This window comes from Lepidochelys kempii, chromosome 25, assembly GCF_965140265.1.
Source record: "Lepidochelys kempii isolate rLepKem1 chromosome 25, rLepKem1.hap2, whole genome shotgun sequence".
NCBI classification, from domain to species: domain Eukaryota; kingdom Metazoa; phylum Chordata; order Testudines; family Cheloniidae; genus Lepidochelys; species Lepidochelys kempii.
Genome location: NC_133280.1, coordinates 8,994,136 through 9,008,989, shown reverse-complemented (window position 1 = coordinate 9,008,989; position 14,854 = coordinate 8,994,136). Strand labels below are relative to the sequence as shown.

The 14,854-nt window shown below is 43.7% G+C and overlaps 1 protein-coding gene across 5 annotated transcripts in view; it reads left to right on the top strand.

Moving 5' to 3' along the window:
- The window catches only part of SH3GL1 (SH3 domain containing GRB2 like 1, endophilin A2), a 59,862-nt gene that overhangs the window by 18,103 nt on the left and 26,905 nt on the right, over positions 1–14,854 (top strand). The gene's annotated exons all lie outside the window — the stretch shown is intronic.

Below are 14,854 nucleotides of genomic sequence, written 5' to 3'. Positions count from 1 at the left end.
GTATCCTGCGCTACTCTGCAGAGGTTCTGCAGTAGGGGCCCATGAAGTGCCATGCACAGATGAAAATAGTGCACTCCTCTGATACGTGGCATTTCCAAAGAAGTAGTATCTATGCCTCTATGAAACTCATTGGGGATTTGCTATGGGACAGGACAGGAGAGGGTGCCCATCCAGTGTGAGAATCTGCTGCAGGCCGACTTGGGGAAGTGTCCTGCTGCCTCTCTCAGACACTTCTAGTGGTTCCTTATCTGTCCCAAATATGCTGCCAAATTTTTGGCAAAGAGCAGCGACCAAACCAACCTGAGGCTCACCAGACGGCATCCACGGAGGTTTGCTTGTGCAGAAGTTCAGCTTTGGGGGCACTGCTGAGTTGTTTCACAAGAAGACTTCCGTGCACTAGCTCTGACGTGGTCTGTCCTGCTATCTACAGTAAATCATTAACATAGGGACATAGGCAAGTCCTGGGATCGGAGCCTAACATGTGATGAGTGACTCCACCTTTACCCTGTGAATATGCGTAATTTAATATATTATCTGCTATCTGCCAAATCACATTTCTCACTGCATATGCAGAAATCTTGTCTCAAAATCATGAGTCAGGCTGCTCCAGCTGGGCAGGGGTGAGTTAGATCTGTGCTCAGTTGTGACAGAGAAGGATGTATACTTGCGGATGATACTAAACTGGGAGGAGTGGTAGATATGCTGGAGGGCAGGGATAGGATACAGAGGGACCTAGACAAATTGGAGGATTGGGCCAAAAGAAATCTGATGAGGTTCAATAAGGATAAGTGCAGGGTCCTGCACTTAGGACGGAAGAACCCAATGCACAGCTACAGATTAGGGACCGAATGGCTAGGCAGCAGTTCTGCGGAAAAGGACCTAGGGGTGACAGTGGACGAGAAGCTGGATATGAGCCAGCAGTGTGTCCTTGTTGCCAAGAAGGCCAATGGCATTTTGGGATGTATAAGTAGGGCAGATCGAGGGAAGTGATCGTCCCCCTCTATTCGACATTGGTGAGGCCCCATCTGGAGTACTGTATCCAGTTTTGGGCCCCACACTACAAGAAGGATGTGGATAAATTGGAGAGAGTCCAGCGAAGGGCAACAAAAATGATTAGGGGTCTGGAACACATGAGTTATGAGGAGAGGCTGAGGGACCTGGGATTGTTTAGTCTGCAGAAGAGAAGAATGAGGGGGGATTTGATAGCTGCTTTTAACTACCTGAGAGGTGGTTCCAGAGAAGATGGTTCTAGACTATTCTCAGTGGTGGAAGAGGACAGGACAAGGAGTAATGGTCTCAAGTTGCAGTGGGGGAGGTTTAGGCTGGATATTAGGAAAAACTTTTTCACTAGGAGGGTGGTGAAACACTGGAATGCATTGCCTAGGGAGGTGGTGGAATCTCCTTCCTTAGAAGTTTTTAAGGTCAGGCTTGACAAAGCCCTGGCTGGGATGATTTAATTGGGTATGGGTCCTGCTTTTGAGCAGGGGGTTGGACTAGATGACCTCCTGAGGTCCCCTCCAACCCTGATATTCTATGATTCTATGTAGGCTCTTGGGAAGCCCTAGAAATTCCCTGTAGGGCACCTCCAGCTTCTCTCTCGAACAGGCTTGTGTGACACATGCCTGTAACTTCTTCAGGTTTTGACCCTGTCATGGCCTCTCTTTGTGGTTAGAAAAAGCATCCTTTCTCCATGTCTGATTTCCTTTTCCCATCCTGTTAAACTGCAACCCCATCACTTTCAGAAAGGGATTGCTGTTGACAGGAAATGGATGCGCTCTGTGGGCAGGGACTGAGCAGTGACGGATCCCTAAGCTAGAGAGAGGATCAACAAGTTGTTCCTGGATCCAGTCCAGTAACGGTGTGTGTTTATCTCAGTATTGTGTTAACTGATCATTGTGTCTCAGGTTGTAGAAATGGTAACCATCCTGCCAGAGAGAGTGAGGGCGCACACAAGTTCTATACCTCTTAGGCTGATATGCACAGATTTGGAACTCAGCAGCCAGATGTAGCAATGTTTATGTTGATACAGTCTGTTATGAATCCCAGTAGCCCAGATGTCTCAACCCTGTTGCAGTAATACTGCATGAAAATCAACATGGTCATTAAGAACCGTGCCACTGTCTCTTCCAAAGAAGGCCTTTCATTGTGTGACTTGTTTAATTAGCTTTGCTGCTGCTATCTTATTAATAAAACTTGCAGCCACTGGGTATTTCAGAATCCTCTTATTGCATACTAACTACCAGATAATAACACCTGATAGTGTCACTAATATTTAGTGTGCTGTTCTGAAAAGTGACTTAAACATGGACACCCCCCCCCCCCCCGGATGCAGTCTTATCGTTCGGTGGCTACAAGGTCAAGTTTGCTCTGTTAACAAGTTTTAAAGGCGCTTTTTCTAACTATAACAACCCTTCAGAATTCTCACTTGGATCTGAAAGTCAAGCAGGCTTCTTGCTAGCTCAGGCATCATCCCCAGCAATGAAAACTTATTAAGCATTCAATTGATGAAGTCAGAATAGAGTCCAGCTCATCCTCCAAAGTTCTGTTGACTCTAGGGCGAGCAGTACTTTAACAAAACAAACAAACAAAAAAGTTACCTTTATCAGCGTGTGCAGATATCACTCTGAATATACACCCACAGAACAGATCTCTTTAGTAAGAAGGTGCCTTTTTTCCACATAAACAGGTTTCTGATCTTAACCACATTGAAACTGCTATAGGGGGGAAGCATTTAAAAACAAAACACCCACAACCTCTTTTGTCCCAGACACACATCTGTGTACATGTGTTGTTGGGAATTTTTGAGATTGATCTGGCACAAACCTGGAGTACCAGATATTGGGATTATTCTCACTTATAAAGCTCCTCTGTGAATCAGAGAAAAGTAAAATGCTAAGGGATGACTCTTGTTTGTGCCTGCAGGGGACAGTTACATTTAAGTACCCGTTATCGGTTGGACTCAGGATTTGGAATGTACCTCTGACTGTAGCAGCAAGGCAATTGAACTGCATTTGCGCGTACATTAAAATCCAGATAGGCCCTTAAAAATAAAAATGATCTACCGAGCATCTGCAGCATTTGTCGGCATTTAAACCGTTATGAAAATTATGTTAGCAAAGTTCTCTTGATGGTTAGCAAAGATGAGCTTTACCTAGGCAAAATAACATTGGGATGAGTCTTGGGACGTCCTGCTGTGAAGGCTAGAGGTGTGACACAAGGTGCCATACCCTGATGCTGCGGCATGTTGGAATGCTCCTGGAAGAATAGAAACTAGTGAAGGAAGAGACCTTGTTTTGGTTTTTTTTTTGCTCTTCCATGAGCTCTCCCCACTGTTTTTTTGGTTTTTTTGTTGATGTCCAGAACTGAATGCAGTATTCAGTTAGTTGCATTAGAGTGGATCTATAACCTACCTGCTGTATGACATGAAGCCTCTGTATATACAGCCCAAACCTGAGCTGGCTATATAGTGTTGCAAATCCATGCTTAATCTCCTGCCTACTTCTCAGCTCTAAATTTCTCTCTTGGCATTCCTAATTTCCAGGCTCTCACCCCATAACACTGGTTGAAGTCACATTCTCTAGAAGTATTTATTTCTTCTGTATTAGCCAAGTATGCTCTGTACATAGCTTGTACCTCAGTATTTATTACATTTCATGGTAAGGAATTACAAATGTTGCTTATGCCACAGAAATTAGTGAATCTCTGGAAACTGCCACTGTACTCAGTCTGTCATTAAAATCTCATTAGTATCTGGCATGAGGGGCAAGAGGAAAACAGTGACTTTAATTAGTATGTAGCACTTCAAGAATTGGAGTGATACATTGAAGTCCTTGGATGAAATACACCATTGCAGTACAAAGTGCCGTACAAATGTTAGGGGTCAGATTTTTTTTTTAGTGGTGCTGAGCACCCATAACTCCTGTCAAAATCATTGGGAATTGTGAATTCTCAGCACCGTTGAAAAATCGGGCCATAGTTGATTAAGCCCCAACTCTTCCTCCTTGTAAGGAGGGTAAATCTTATCATGCGCTCTAGTATAGATGAAGGCAAATGCCTCCGTTTAGAATATATGCTTTATGTGGGGTATTGCCATTATGGCAAAAGGTGTATATGGGCTCTGCTGAGCCATATGAGAATCTTCATCTGTGTGGCTGTCTCACTTGCCGTATCTGACTGACTACATCTGCCTAGCAGGTTAGAGTATGGCAAAGGAAAAGTGGGCACTGGCTTTGCTCTTGCAGGATTTTGCTGTTCTACTGTATTATTCCACTCATTTTTGCAGCCCACTTTCACTGGCTAGGAAAAATCCTGGTGAAATTGCTATTTCATTGGTACAGGAATATAGTTGTTGTTCTGGGTTAAATCAGTGGTCCATCTGTCCATCTCTCTGCAACACTGGCCAGTACCAAATGCATCAAAGGAAGGTGCAATAAACCCCATGTCCAATTATGGAAAAACTTGGGTAAGTTTCTTCCTATCTTCCATCATTTAGTGTTTGACTTATGCCATGAAGCACAAGGATTCATACGCCTTATAAATGTAATATTCTGCCTAATGCAACTGTAGACGTAAATGTATACTCCTGTTCTGAATCCTGTTAAACACTTGATCTCAGTATTTGTGGCAAATGAGAACCACAGGTTAAATGTGTTTGCATAAATTCTTACCAATTAAAAAAAAACAAAAAACCTCAGTTTCATTGACTGGCCTTGTATTGCAAGAGGTGTTAAACAGGAAGTCACAACTTTCTCTGTACTTTTAATGCAGGTGATCTTGGTAATCTTATTATTTGTCTCCTCTAAAATGCCGTCTTGGGCCAGATTCATACTGCGGACTTTTGCCAGCACAGCTGTGTCGGTAAGAGGTTTGATGAGGTGTGATCGCTGACTAACATCGTTCTGGGATGTATTAGCAGGAGTGTTGTAAGCAAGATACGAGGAGTAATTTTTCTACTCTACTTCACACTGATAAGGCCTCAACTGGAGTATTGACAGGTTTCAGAGCAGCAGCCCTGTTAGTCTGTATTCGCAAAAAGAAAAGGAGTACTTGTGGCACCTTAGAGACTAACCAATTTATTTGAGCACGAGCTTTCGTGAGCTACAGCTCACTTCATCGGATGCATACCGTGGAAACTGCAGCAGACTTTATATACACACAGAGATCGATCTGTGTGTGTATATAAAGTCTGCTGCAGTTTCCACGGTATGCATCCGATGAAGTGAGCTGTAGCTCACGAGAGCTCGTGCTCAAATAAATTGGTTAGTCTCTAAGGTGCCACAAGTACTCCTCTTCTTTCAACTGGAGTGTTGTGTCCAGTTCTGGGCACCACGTTTCAGGAAAGATGTGAACAAATTGGAGAAAGTCCAGAGGAGAGCAACAAAAATGATGAAAGGTCTAGAAAGCGTGACCTATGAGGAAGGATTGAAAAAATTGGGTTTGTTTAGTCTGGAGAAGAGAAGACCGAGAGGGGCATGATAACAGTTTTCAAGTGAAAAGGTTGTTGAAAAATTGTTCTTGTTAACCTCTGAGGAGAGAACAAGAAGCAATGGTCTTAAATTGCAGCAAGGAAGGTTTAGATTGGACATTCGGAAAAACTTCCTAATTGCCAGGGTAGTTAAGCACTGGAACAAATCGTTAAGGGAGGTTGTGGAATCTCCATCAATGGAGGTTTTTAGGAACAGGTTAGACATACACTTGTCAGGAATGGTTAGCTATTACTTAGATCTACCTGGAGTGCAAGGGACTGGGCTAGATGACCAACTGACCTGCACTTCTGTGATTCTGTGATCTAGGTCCTGCTGATCCATATAAGGATCCTCATCTATGTAGCTGTCTCGCTTGCCGTATCTGACTAAATACATCTGCCTTGCGGAAGGTATTAGAGTATGGCAAAGGAAAACTTAGCACTTGCTTCTCTTGCACAGTGTTCCTGATGTGGACCTGACCTCAGTCTCTCTTCAGAGGGAAATCTTTATAGGTTCTAAAAGGTTCTTTTTCTGCCCATCTCTGTATCCCATGAATTCATGCGTGTTGAACTCGGCACTTATGCACTGCTGGGTGTTGTGTCAACTGTAATACATTTTTTGCTTTCTTTGTCATCCTAGTCTTAGTGCTTTTCGATCTCTAGTGTTTAACATGCCCCTCTAAGGTAGGGGTGTGTGTGTGTGTGTGTGTACAGATACAGAACTTCTGGCAAATGTAAATTCTATTGTATGTTCCCTTGGCTCTTACCGCAGTTGCTCATCTGAGTCCTCCGTCCCTCCCAGAGTCCAGCTCCTTCTCCCACTTCATCCTGCAGTACAGGTTGTCATGTTTGCCACTCCGCAGCCTCTTGCCTTTAATATATGGGATGCAAAGATTTCAGTATTAGGGGCCAAACTTCCCTAGTGTAAGTAAGTGTGACTTAGTTGACATTAGTTGCATTAAATAAATTTTTTATCGTAAGTTAATGGGTCCCAATAACTTAAGTTCTAGTGGTTGTGTTGGGTGAGTAGTGGAAACCTGTTACTTCTCTATTTTCTTATGCACTTATCTTCACTAGTAATTTTTACTAGGGCTATCAATCTTCGTTAACTCACGTGATTAACTCAAACAAATTAATAGCGATTAATCACTCTTATAATAATAGAATACCAATTGACGTTTACGAAGTGCACAGCGGAAGCTACTAAATCGCATGCCCTGGTTCTCATGGGTGACTTTAATTTTCCTGATATCTGCTGGGAGAGCAGTACAGCGGTGCATAGACAATCCAGGAAGTTTTTGGAAAGTGAAGGGGACAATTTCCTGGTGCAAGTGCTAGAGGAGCCAACTAGGGGGGGAGCTTTTCTTGACCTGCTGCTCACAAACCGGGAAGAATTAGTAGGGGAAGCAAAAGTGGATGGGAATCTGGGAGGCAGTGACCATGAGTTGGTTGAGTTCAGGATCCTGACACAGGGAAGAAAGGTAAGCAGCAGGATACGGACCCTGGACTTCAGGAAAGCAGACTTCGACTCCCTCAGGGAACGGATGGGTAGGATCCCCTGGGGGACTAACATAAAGGGGAAAGGAGTCCAGGAGAGCTGGCTGTATTTCAAGGAATCCCTGTTGAGGTTACAGGGACAAACCATCCCGATGTGTCGAAAGAATAGTAAGTATGGCAGGCGACCAGCTTGGCTTAACGGTGAAATCCTAGCAGATCTTAAGCATAAAAAAGAAGCTTACAAGAAGTGGAAGGTTGGACATATGACCAGGGAAGAGTATAAAAATATTGCTCGGGCATGTAGGAATGAAATTAGGAGGGCCAAATAGCACCTGGAGCTGCAGCTAGCGAGAGATGTTAAGAGTAACAAGAAGGGTTTCTTCAGGTATGTTGGCAACAAGAAGAAAGCCAAGGAAAGTGTGGGCCCCTTAATGAATGAGGGAGGCAACCTAGTGACGGAGGATGTGGAAAAAGCTAATGTACTCAATGCTTTTTTTGCCTCTGTCTTCACGAACAAGGTCAGCCCCCAGACTGCTGTGCTGGGCATCACAACATGGGGAATAGATGGCCAGCCCTCTGTGGAGAAAGAGGTGGTTAGGGACTATTTAGAAAAACTGGATGTGCACAAGTCCATGGGGCCGGATGAGTTGCATCCGAGAGTGCTAAAGGAACTGGCGGCTGTGATTGCAGAGCCATTGGCCATTATCTTTGAAAACTCGTGGCGAATGGGGGAAGTCCCGGATGACTGGAAAAAGGCTAATGTAGTGCCAATCTTTAAAAAAGGGAAGAAGGAGGATCTTGGGAACTACAGGCCAGTAAGCCTCACTTCAGTCCCTGGAAAAATCATGGAGCAGGTCCTCAAAGAATCAATCCTGAAGCACTTACATGAGAGGAAAGTGATCAGGAACAGTCAGCATGGATTTACCAAGGGAAGGTCATGCCTGACTAATCTAATCGCCTTCTATGATGAGATTACTGGTTCTGTGGATGAAGGGAAAGCAGTGGATGTATTGTATCTTGACTTTAGCAAAGCTTTTGACACTGTCTCCCACAGTATTCTTGTCAGCAAGTTAAGGAAGTATGGGCTGGATGAATGCACTATAAGGTGGGTAGAAAGTTGGCTAGATTGTCGGGCTCAACGGGTAGTGATCAATGGCTCCATGTCTAGTTGGCAGCCCAGTGTCAAGTGGAGTGCCCCAGGGGTCAGTCCTGGGGCTGGTTTTGTTCAATATCTTCATAAATGATCTGGAGGATGGTGTGGATTGCACTCTCAGCAAATTTGCGGATGATACTAAACTGGGAGGAGTGGTAGATATGCTGGAGGGCAGGGATAGGATACAGAGGGACCTAGACAAATTGGAGGATTGGGCCAAAAGAAATCTGATGAGGTTCAATAAGGATAAGTGCAGGGTCCTGCACTTAGGACGGAAGAACCCAATGCACAGCTACAGACTAGGGACCGAATGGCTAGGCAGCAGTTCTGCGGAAAAGGACCTAGGGGTGACAGTGGACGAGAAGCTGGATATGAGCCAGCAGGGTGCCCTTGTTGCCAAGAAGGCCAATGGCATTTTGGGCTGTATAAGTAGGGGCATAGCGAGCAGATCGAGGGACGTGATCGTCCCCCTCTATTCGACATTGGTGAGGCCTCATCTGGAGTACTGTGTCCAGTTTTGGGCCCCACACTACAAGAAGGATGTGGATAAATTGGAGAGAGTCCAGCGAAGGGCAACAAAAATGATTAGGGGTCTGGAACACATGAGTTATGAGGAGAGGCTGAGGGACCTGGGATTGTTTAGTCTGCAGAAGAGAAGAATGAGGGGGGATTTGATAGCTGCTTTCAACTACCTGAGAGGTAGTTCCAGAAAGGATGGTTCTAGACAATTCTCAGTGGTGGAAGAGGACAGGACAAGGAGTAATGGTCTCAAGTTGCAGTGGGGGAGGTTTAGGTTGGATATTAGGAAAAACTTTTTCACTAGGAGGGTGGTGAAACACTGGAATGCATTGCCTAGGGAGGTGGTGGAATCTCCTTCCTTAGAAGTTAAGGTCAGGCTTGACAAAGCCCTGGCTGGGATGATTTAATTGGGTATGGGTCCTGCTTTTGAGCAGGGGGTTGGACTAGATGACCTCCTGAGGTCCCTTCCAACCCTGATATTCTGATTCTAGTGCTCACTTTATATTTTTTATTAAATATATGTACTGTAAAAATGATAAAACAAAACAGTATTTTTGAATTCACCTGATACAAGTACTGAAGTGCAATCTCTTTATTGTGAAAGTGTAACTTGCAAATGCAGATTTGTTTTGGAGTGCAATTATGTAACCAAAAAAAGCAGTGTAAAACTTTAGAGCCAACAAGTCCACTCAGTCCTATTTCTTATTCTGCCAGTTGCTCAGACTAACAAGTTTGTTTACATTGACGGGAGATACTGCTGCCTGCTTCTTATTTACAATGTCATCTGAAAGTGAGAACAGGCATTCGCATGGCACTTTTGTAGCCGGCGTTGCAAGGTATTTACGTGCCAGATGAGCTAAACATTCGTATGCCCCTTCATGCTTCAGCCACCATTCCAGAGGACATGCTTCCATGCTGATGTTGCTCGTTTTTAAAAAAAATGCATCAAATTTGTGACTCTACTCCTTGGGGGGGCAAATTGTATGTTTCTTGCTCTGTTTACCCGCATTCTGCATATATTTCATGTTCTCGCAGTCTCGGATGATGATCCAGCATATGTTTGTTTTAAGAACACTTCCACTGCAGATTTCACAAAACGCAAAGAAGGTACCAATGTGAGATTTCTAAAAATAGCTACAGCACTTAACCCAAGGTTTAAGAATCTTAAGTGGTGTCCAAAATCTGAGAGGGACGAGGTGTGGAGCATGCTCTTAGAAGTCTTAAAAGAGCAATACTCTGATGCGGAAACTACAGAACCCAAACCACCAAAAAAGAAAATCCACCTTCTGCTGGTGGCATCTGACTCAGATAATGAAAATGAACATGCGTCGGTCTGCACCATTTTGGATCGTTGTCAAGCAGAGCCCATCACCAGGATGGAAGCATGTCCTCTGGAATGGTGGCTGAAGCATGAAGGGACATATGAATCTTTAGTGCATCCGGCACATAAATATCTTGCAATGCCAGCTACAACAGTGCCATGAGAACGCCTGTTCTCACTTTCAGGTGACATTGTAAACAAGAAGCAGGCAGCATTATCTCCTGCAAATTGTAACCAAGCTTGTTTGTCTGAGTGATTGGCTGACCAAGAAGTAGGACCGAGTGGCCTTGTAGACTCTACAGTTTTACAGTGTTTTATTTTTGAATGCAGTTTTTTGTACATAATTCTACATTTGTAAATTCAACTTTCATGATAGAGATTGCACAACAGTACTTGTATGAGATGAGTTGGAAAAATAAGTTTTTGTTTTTTACAGTGCAAATATTTGTAATCAAAAATAAATATAAAGTGAGCACTGTACACTTTGTATTCTGTGTTGTAATTGAAATTAATATGTGAAAATGTAGAAAACATCCAAAATATTAAAAATTAATAGTATTCTATTGTTTAAGAGCATGATTAATCGCAATTTTTAATCATTTGACAGCCCTAATTTTTATACATTAGATAAGAAATTTGAGGCAAGGGCTGTCTTGTGTTATATGCAGCACATGGGAGATGAGGATAAATAGTTAAAAATATGTATTGTGCAAATCCTTGTTGCTAACCGAGGCTTAACATGTCAAGAGAAAATAGGGGTAGAGACTTGAAATGAAAATGGATGTTGAAATTATTTTTTTCTTCAATATGAGTCAGTTTTTAAAGCACAATTGCACTTTTCCCCCCTAACACAGTACGGTGCACTTAGACTTTAGCCAAGACCAGGCCAAATTGTCAGTTTTTTTTTTCCCCTTTCCTAAAAAGAGGGGGAACTGTGTTGTGTTTTTCTTTTTTTTTTTTTTTTCTTGTTGAAAGGGTAGCTTGGAAAACATGGATACGTTGACAAGCATGAGACGTTCTCGGAAAGGCTTCTTGTGCATAGGGTGGTAGCCAGTGAGCAGGGAAAGGATTGTGTGTGTTTTGGGAGAGGCAGAGGTGGGTCTTCTGATTTGTTCAGTGACTGAGTGGCTATTTATTTCTGTAATGTAATAGCGCATCCATAATTAATCAGCTCAGACCGCTTTTGCTGAATGCCACATCTCTGCAGAAGCAAGGCCTTCGGCAGTTATCTCTTAGGGGGATATCAGCTACATAAGAAGGGGTCAAAACTCGGCTTTCATAGTTTGACTGTTTTAAACAGTAAATTATTAACCCTCTGACAGAATGGGAAAGCTGCAGTGGCAGGGCCATAGCTTACAGACCCGCTCGTGCCCAGCTTTGGCTTCACTACAAGTATGTGTCCTGATGGCTGCTTAACTAGCTGCATGTCTACACTACAAAATTAGGGCAACCTAACTTATACCGGCATACAGCCACCAGAGTTATTACATCACTTGTACGTGTCTACACTTTGCTCCTTGTGTCGACGGTGTGCATCCTCACCAGGAGCGCTTGTACCGATTGTGCTGCCAGTGTGAAGGCACTGGGGGACAGCTTCTGAAAGCCAAGAACGGTTGATGTAAGCAGCGCAGTGTCTACGCTCACTCTGTTGACCTAACTCCATCAACGTTGACTCTGCCTCTCGTGGAGGTGGAGTTAAGTTGGTGTAGCGGGGCAGTCATGTCGGCAGGAGCGAAATTTTAGCATAGACACTTCCATAGTTAGGTGGATGAAAGGCAGCATACGCCGACCTAACTCTATAGTGTAAACCAGACCTTAGTTCATAGTAAGGACTTAGATCTTGATCACTTTTTGAGCCCATCGGCTGGGTGGGGATGAATTGGCTGGGATTCAGTTTCTCTTGTAGGTGATTCTACAATTCACTTTTGTCCTACTGATCATGAAAGTCCTTTTAGCACACTGACAGCACCTCCATTGGGAAGTTCCTTTATGGTTAGACAACTTCATTAGGGGTATGTCTATGCTACAGCAGCACCACTATGGTTCCTCTCTAGCACTGAGGTGTAGACTCTTCCTAGAGCAACAAAGGGGTTTTCCCATCAGTGTCGTTAATCCCCCTCTCCAAGAGGTAGTAGCTAGGTCAGCAGAGTTCTTCCATCAATGTAGCTGCATCTACAGTGTGGGTTAGGTCGATCTAACTACATTGCACAGGGTGCAGAATTTTCCACAGTGATGTAGCTAGGTCAGTCTTATCTTCAGGAGTAGACCAGGACCCAGTCTTTTTCCCTCTTTAAGACATTTCTTCTGTAACCTTAACGTCCATTGAAGAACCCCTTCATTGATGTCTGGTTTGCTGCTCTTCTCCCTGTAAATCAAAGCACCAGTTCTGGTGAACCAGTGTTAGGAGGGGCATTAAGAACTGCCACAGATGTGTTTGAAATGCGAAGGGAGTGTGTGGAATAGAGTAGTATTTTTATGATTTCTAGACATGTTTCCGTAACGCATTTGTCCAAAGGTACTTATGATATTAGTCTCCACATGAGTTTGCACAAGAACGTTACCAGTGCTCAAATAGATAAAAATGAATGGAATTATTCCTACACTCAGATGAAGGCAGTGTAAAAAGCAATTGCATGAAGCTAAGGAAGGAAAAGTTTAGGCTCGATAATAGGGCAGAATTCCTAATATGAGCAGTTTGGCAGTGGAATAGACAACCAAGGTAAATGGTGAAGTTGCAGGGTCCATAGCTACTCAATGGCAGCATAAATAAGATAGGTTTCAGAGTAACAGCCGTGTTAGTCTGTCTTTGCAAAAAGAAAAGGAGTACTTGTGACACCTTAGAGACTAACCAATTTATTTGTAAATGCAGTGCCTTGCATCCGATGAAGTGAGCTGTAGCTCACGAAAGCTCATGCTCAAATAAATTGGTTAGTCTCTAAGGTGCCACAAGTACTAACAGGAATGATGTAATGAATAAGCTGCAAATATGCTATGGAGAGATCAGGCTAGATTTTCTAGCACTATTCGCTATCTCCTCAATTCCTCTTCATTGTTCCCTTCCTTCTGAAGTGAGGTCTGAAAGGCAGAGAGATCTAGTACAGCGACTCCCAAATTTTACAGGTTTACGTACCCACCTCTTCAAAAAATGAAGTGACTGGATGGACCGTCAAGCTCGTGTGGTTGGGAGCCCTGATTTAGTGTTTGTCATAAACTGGGCGTCAGGAGACTTGGGTTCTGTTTTGTAGCTTTACCACCAGCCAGTTGTGTGACCATAGGCAAGACATTTCTCCTTCAACCATTTGTCTGTTTAGATTGAAAGCTCTTCCGGGCAAGAGCGCTCTCTTATGAGGTCTATGTACAATGGCCAGCACAATGATGCCTCTAGGCATTACTGCTATACAAATTTAATTTTTTTGATCTGTGAATTGCAGACAGGTCTAAGATGCTCTAGCTGTGCAAAGTCCCCAAGCACAGGGGATCCCATGGGCAATTCCTCACTAAAACTAGTCTTAGAATTATGTTTTTCTTCTTTCCTCTCCACTTACTCATAAGTTCTGTAGTAGTTACTTATCTCTTATTGTGCACAAATAATGCTCATAACTTTGTGCACCTTTAAAAAAGTGGGTAATGATTGGTGGAAATTTTGTCATACATATGCTGATCTTTCATCAGACCAATTCACTCAGTGCCACCCAATAACTTCCTTCAGTTCTGTGTTCTCTTGGTGACTTACCCCGAAAGACTTACTGTGACCGGATCCCCGGGGTGCAACCTGGGACTGTGGGATCACTGCACCCCTTTTACTCACCATTCTGGATTGTCTCTCACAATGCCTTACTGGGGGTGGCAAGCAGTAAACCCCTCCAGGGTTTGTACCACTCAGTACAAATGCATGTGGAGCCCCACACCCAGCTAGATTGCATGAATGCTCCCAGAGCCATTGATGAATCGCACAGAGAAAGGCACCAGCCAAATCCCTTCCAACCCCCGCCCCCTCCCCCGGCTCCCAGCCTTGAACCACCGGAATACACTGACTTGCACTGCTCAAGATCCTTTCTTGAGCAATGCAAGTTTATTCATTGGTTCACCACTTCATCAATGGAAAGTGGACATACACCAGTCATTAAAAAGAAAAGGAGTACTTGTGGCACCTTAGAGACTAACCAATTTATTTGAGCATGAGCTTTCGTGAGCTACAGCTCACTTCATCGGATGCATACCATGGAAACTGCAGCAGACTTTATATACACACAGAGAATATGAAACAATACCTCCTCCCACCCCACTGTCCTGCTCGTAACACGGCTGTTACTCTGAAACACCAGTCATTGTAACCTGAGCAGATCTACCAACCATTTCAGTCAAACTCACTGGTAAGGATAAACACTAGATTAAGTTTATTGATTATAAAAGATAGGCAAAAAGTCAGAGCAGTTACTAAAATAAAAGATAAACATGCAATTGAAATTCTCAACCTATAGACTGGACAGAACATAAGTTCAGGCGTATCTGGTGGGCATTGCTGAGTCACCAGGCAAGGTTGAGCAATTCGCCTGGTGTGGCCTTGTCCAAGTGGGTCACTGAATTGCAACTCCCTTGCTGGACAACGGCTGTTTGATGGTGGGTCCACACCTGCCTGGGCATTGATTACCTCCCTTGTTGTTGTCTCTGGGGATCTAATATCTGCGCAATATCCCAATTCACAGCATATTTTAGTGACAACCATCTCCATAACTTCATGTGCACTAATAATCTACATATTTAGATAGGCTCTGATCTGCTGAAAGCCCTTGTTCTTTCCCCTGATACCTTACATGGCATGCTTTTTATGAATCCTAGAATATCAGGGTTGGAAGGGACCTCCTGAGGTCATCAATCCAACCTTCTGCTCAAAGCAGGA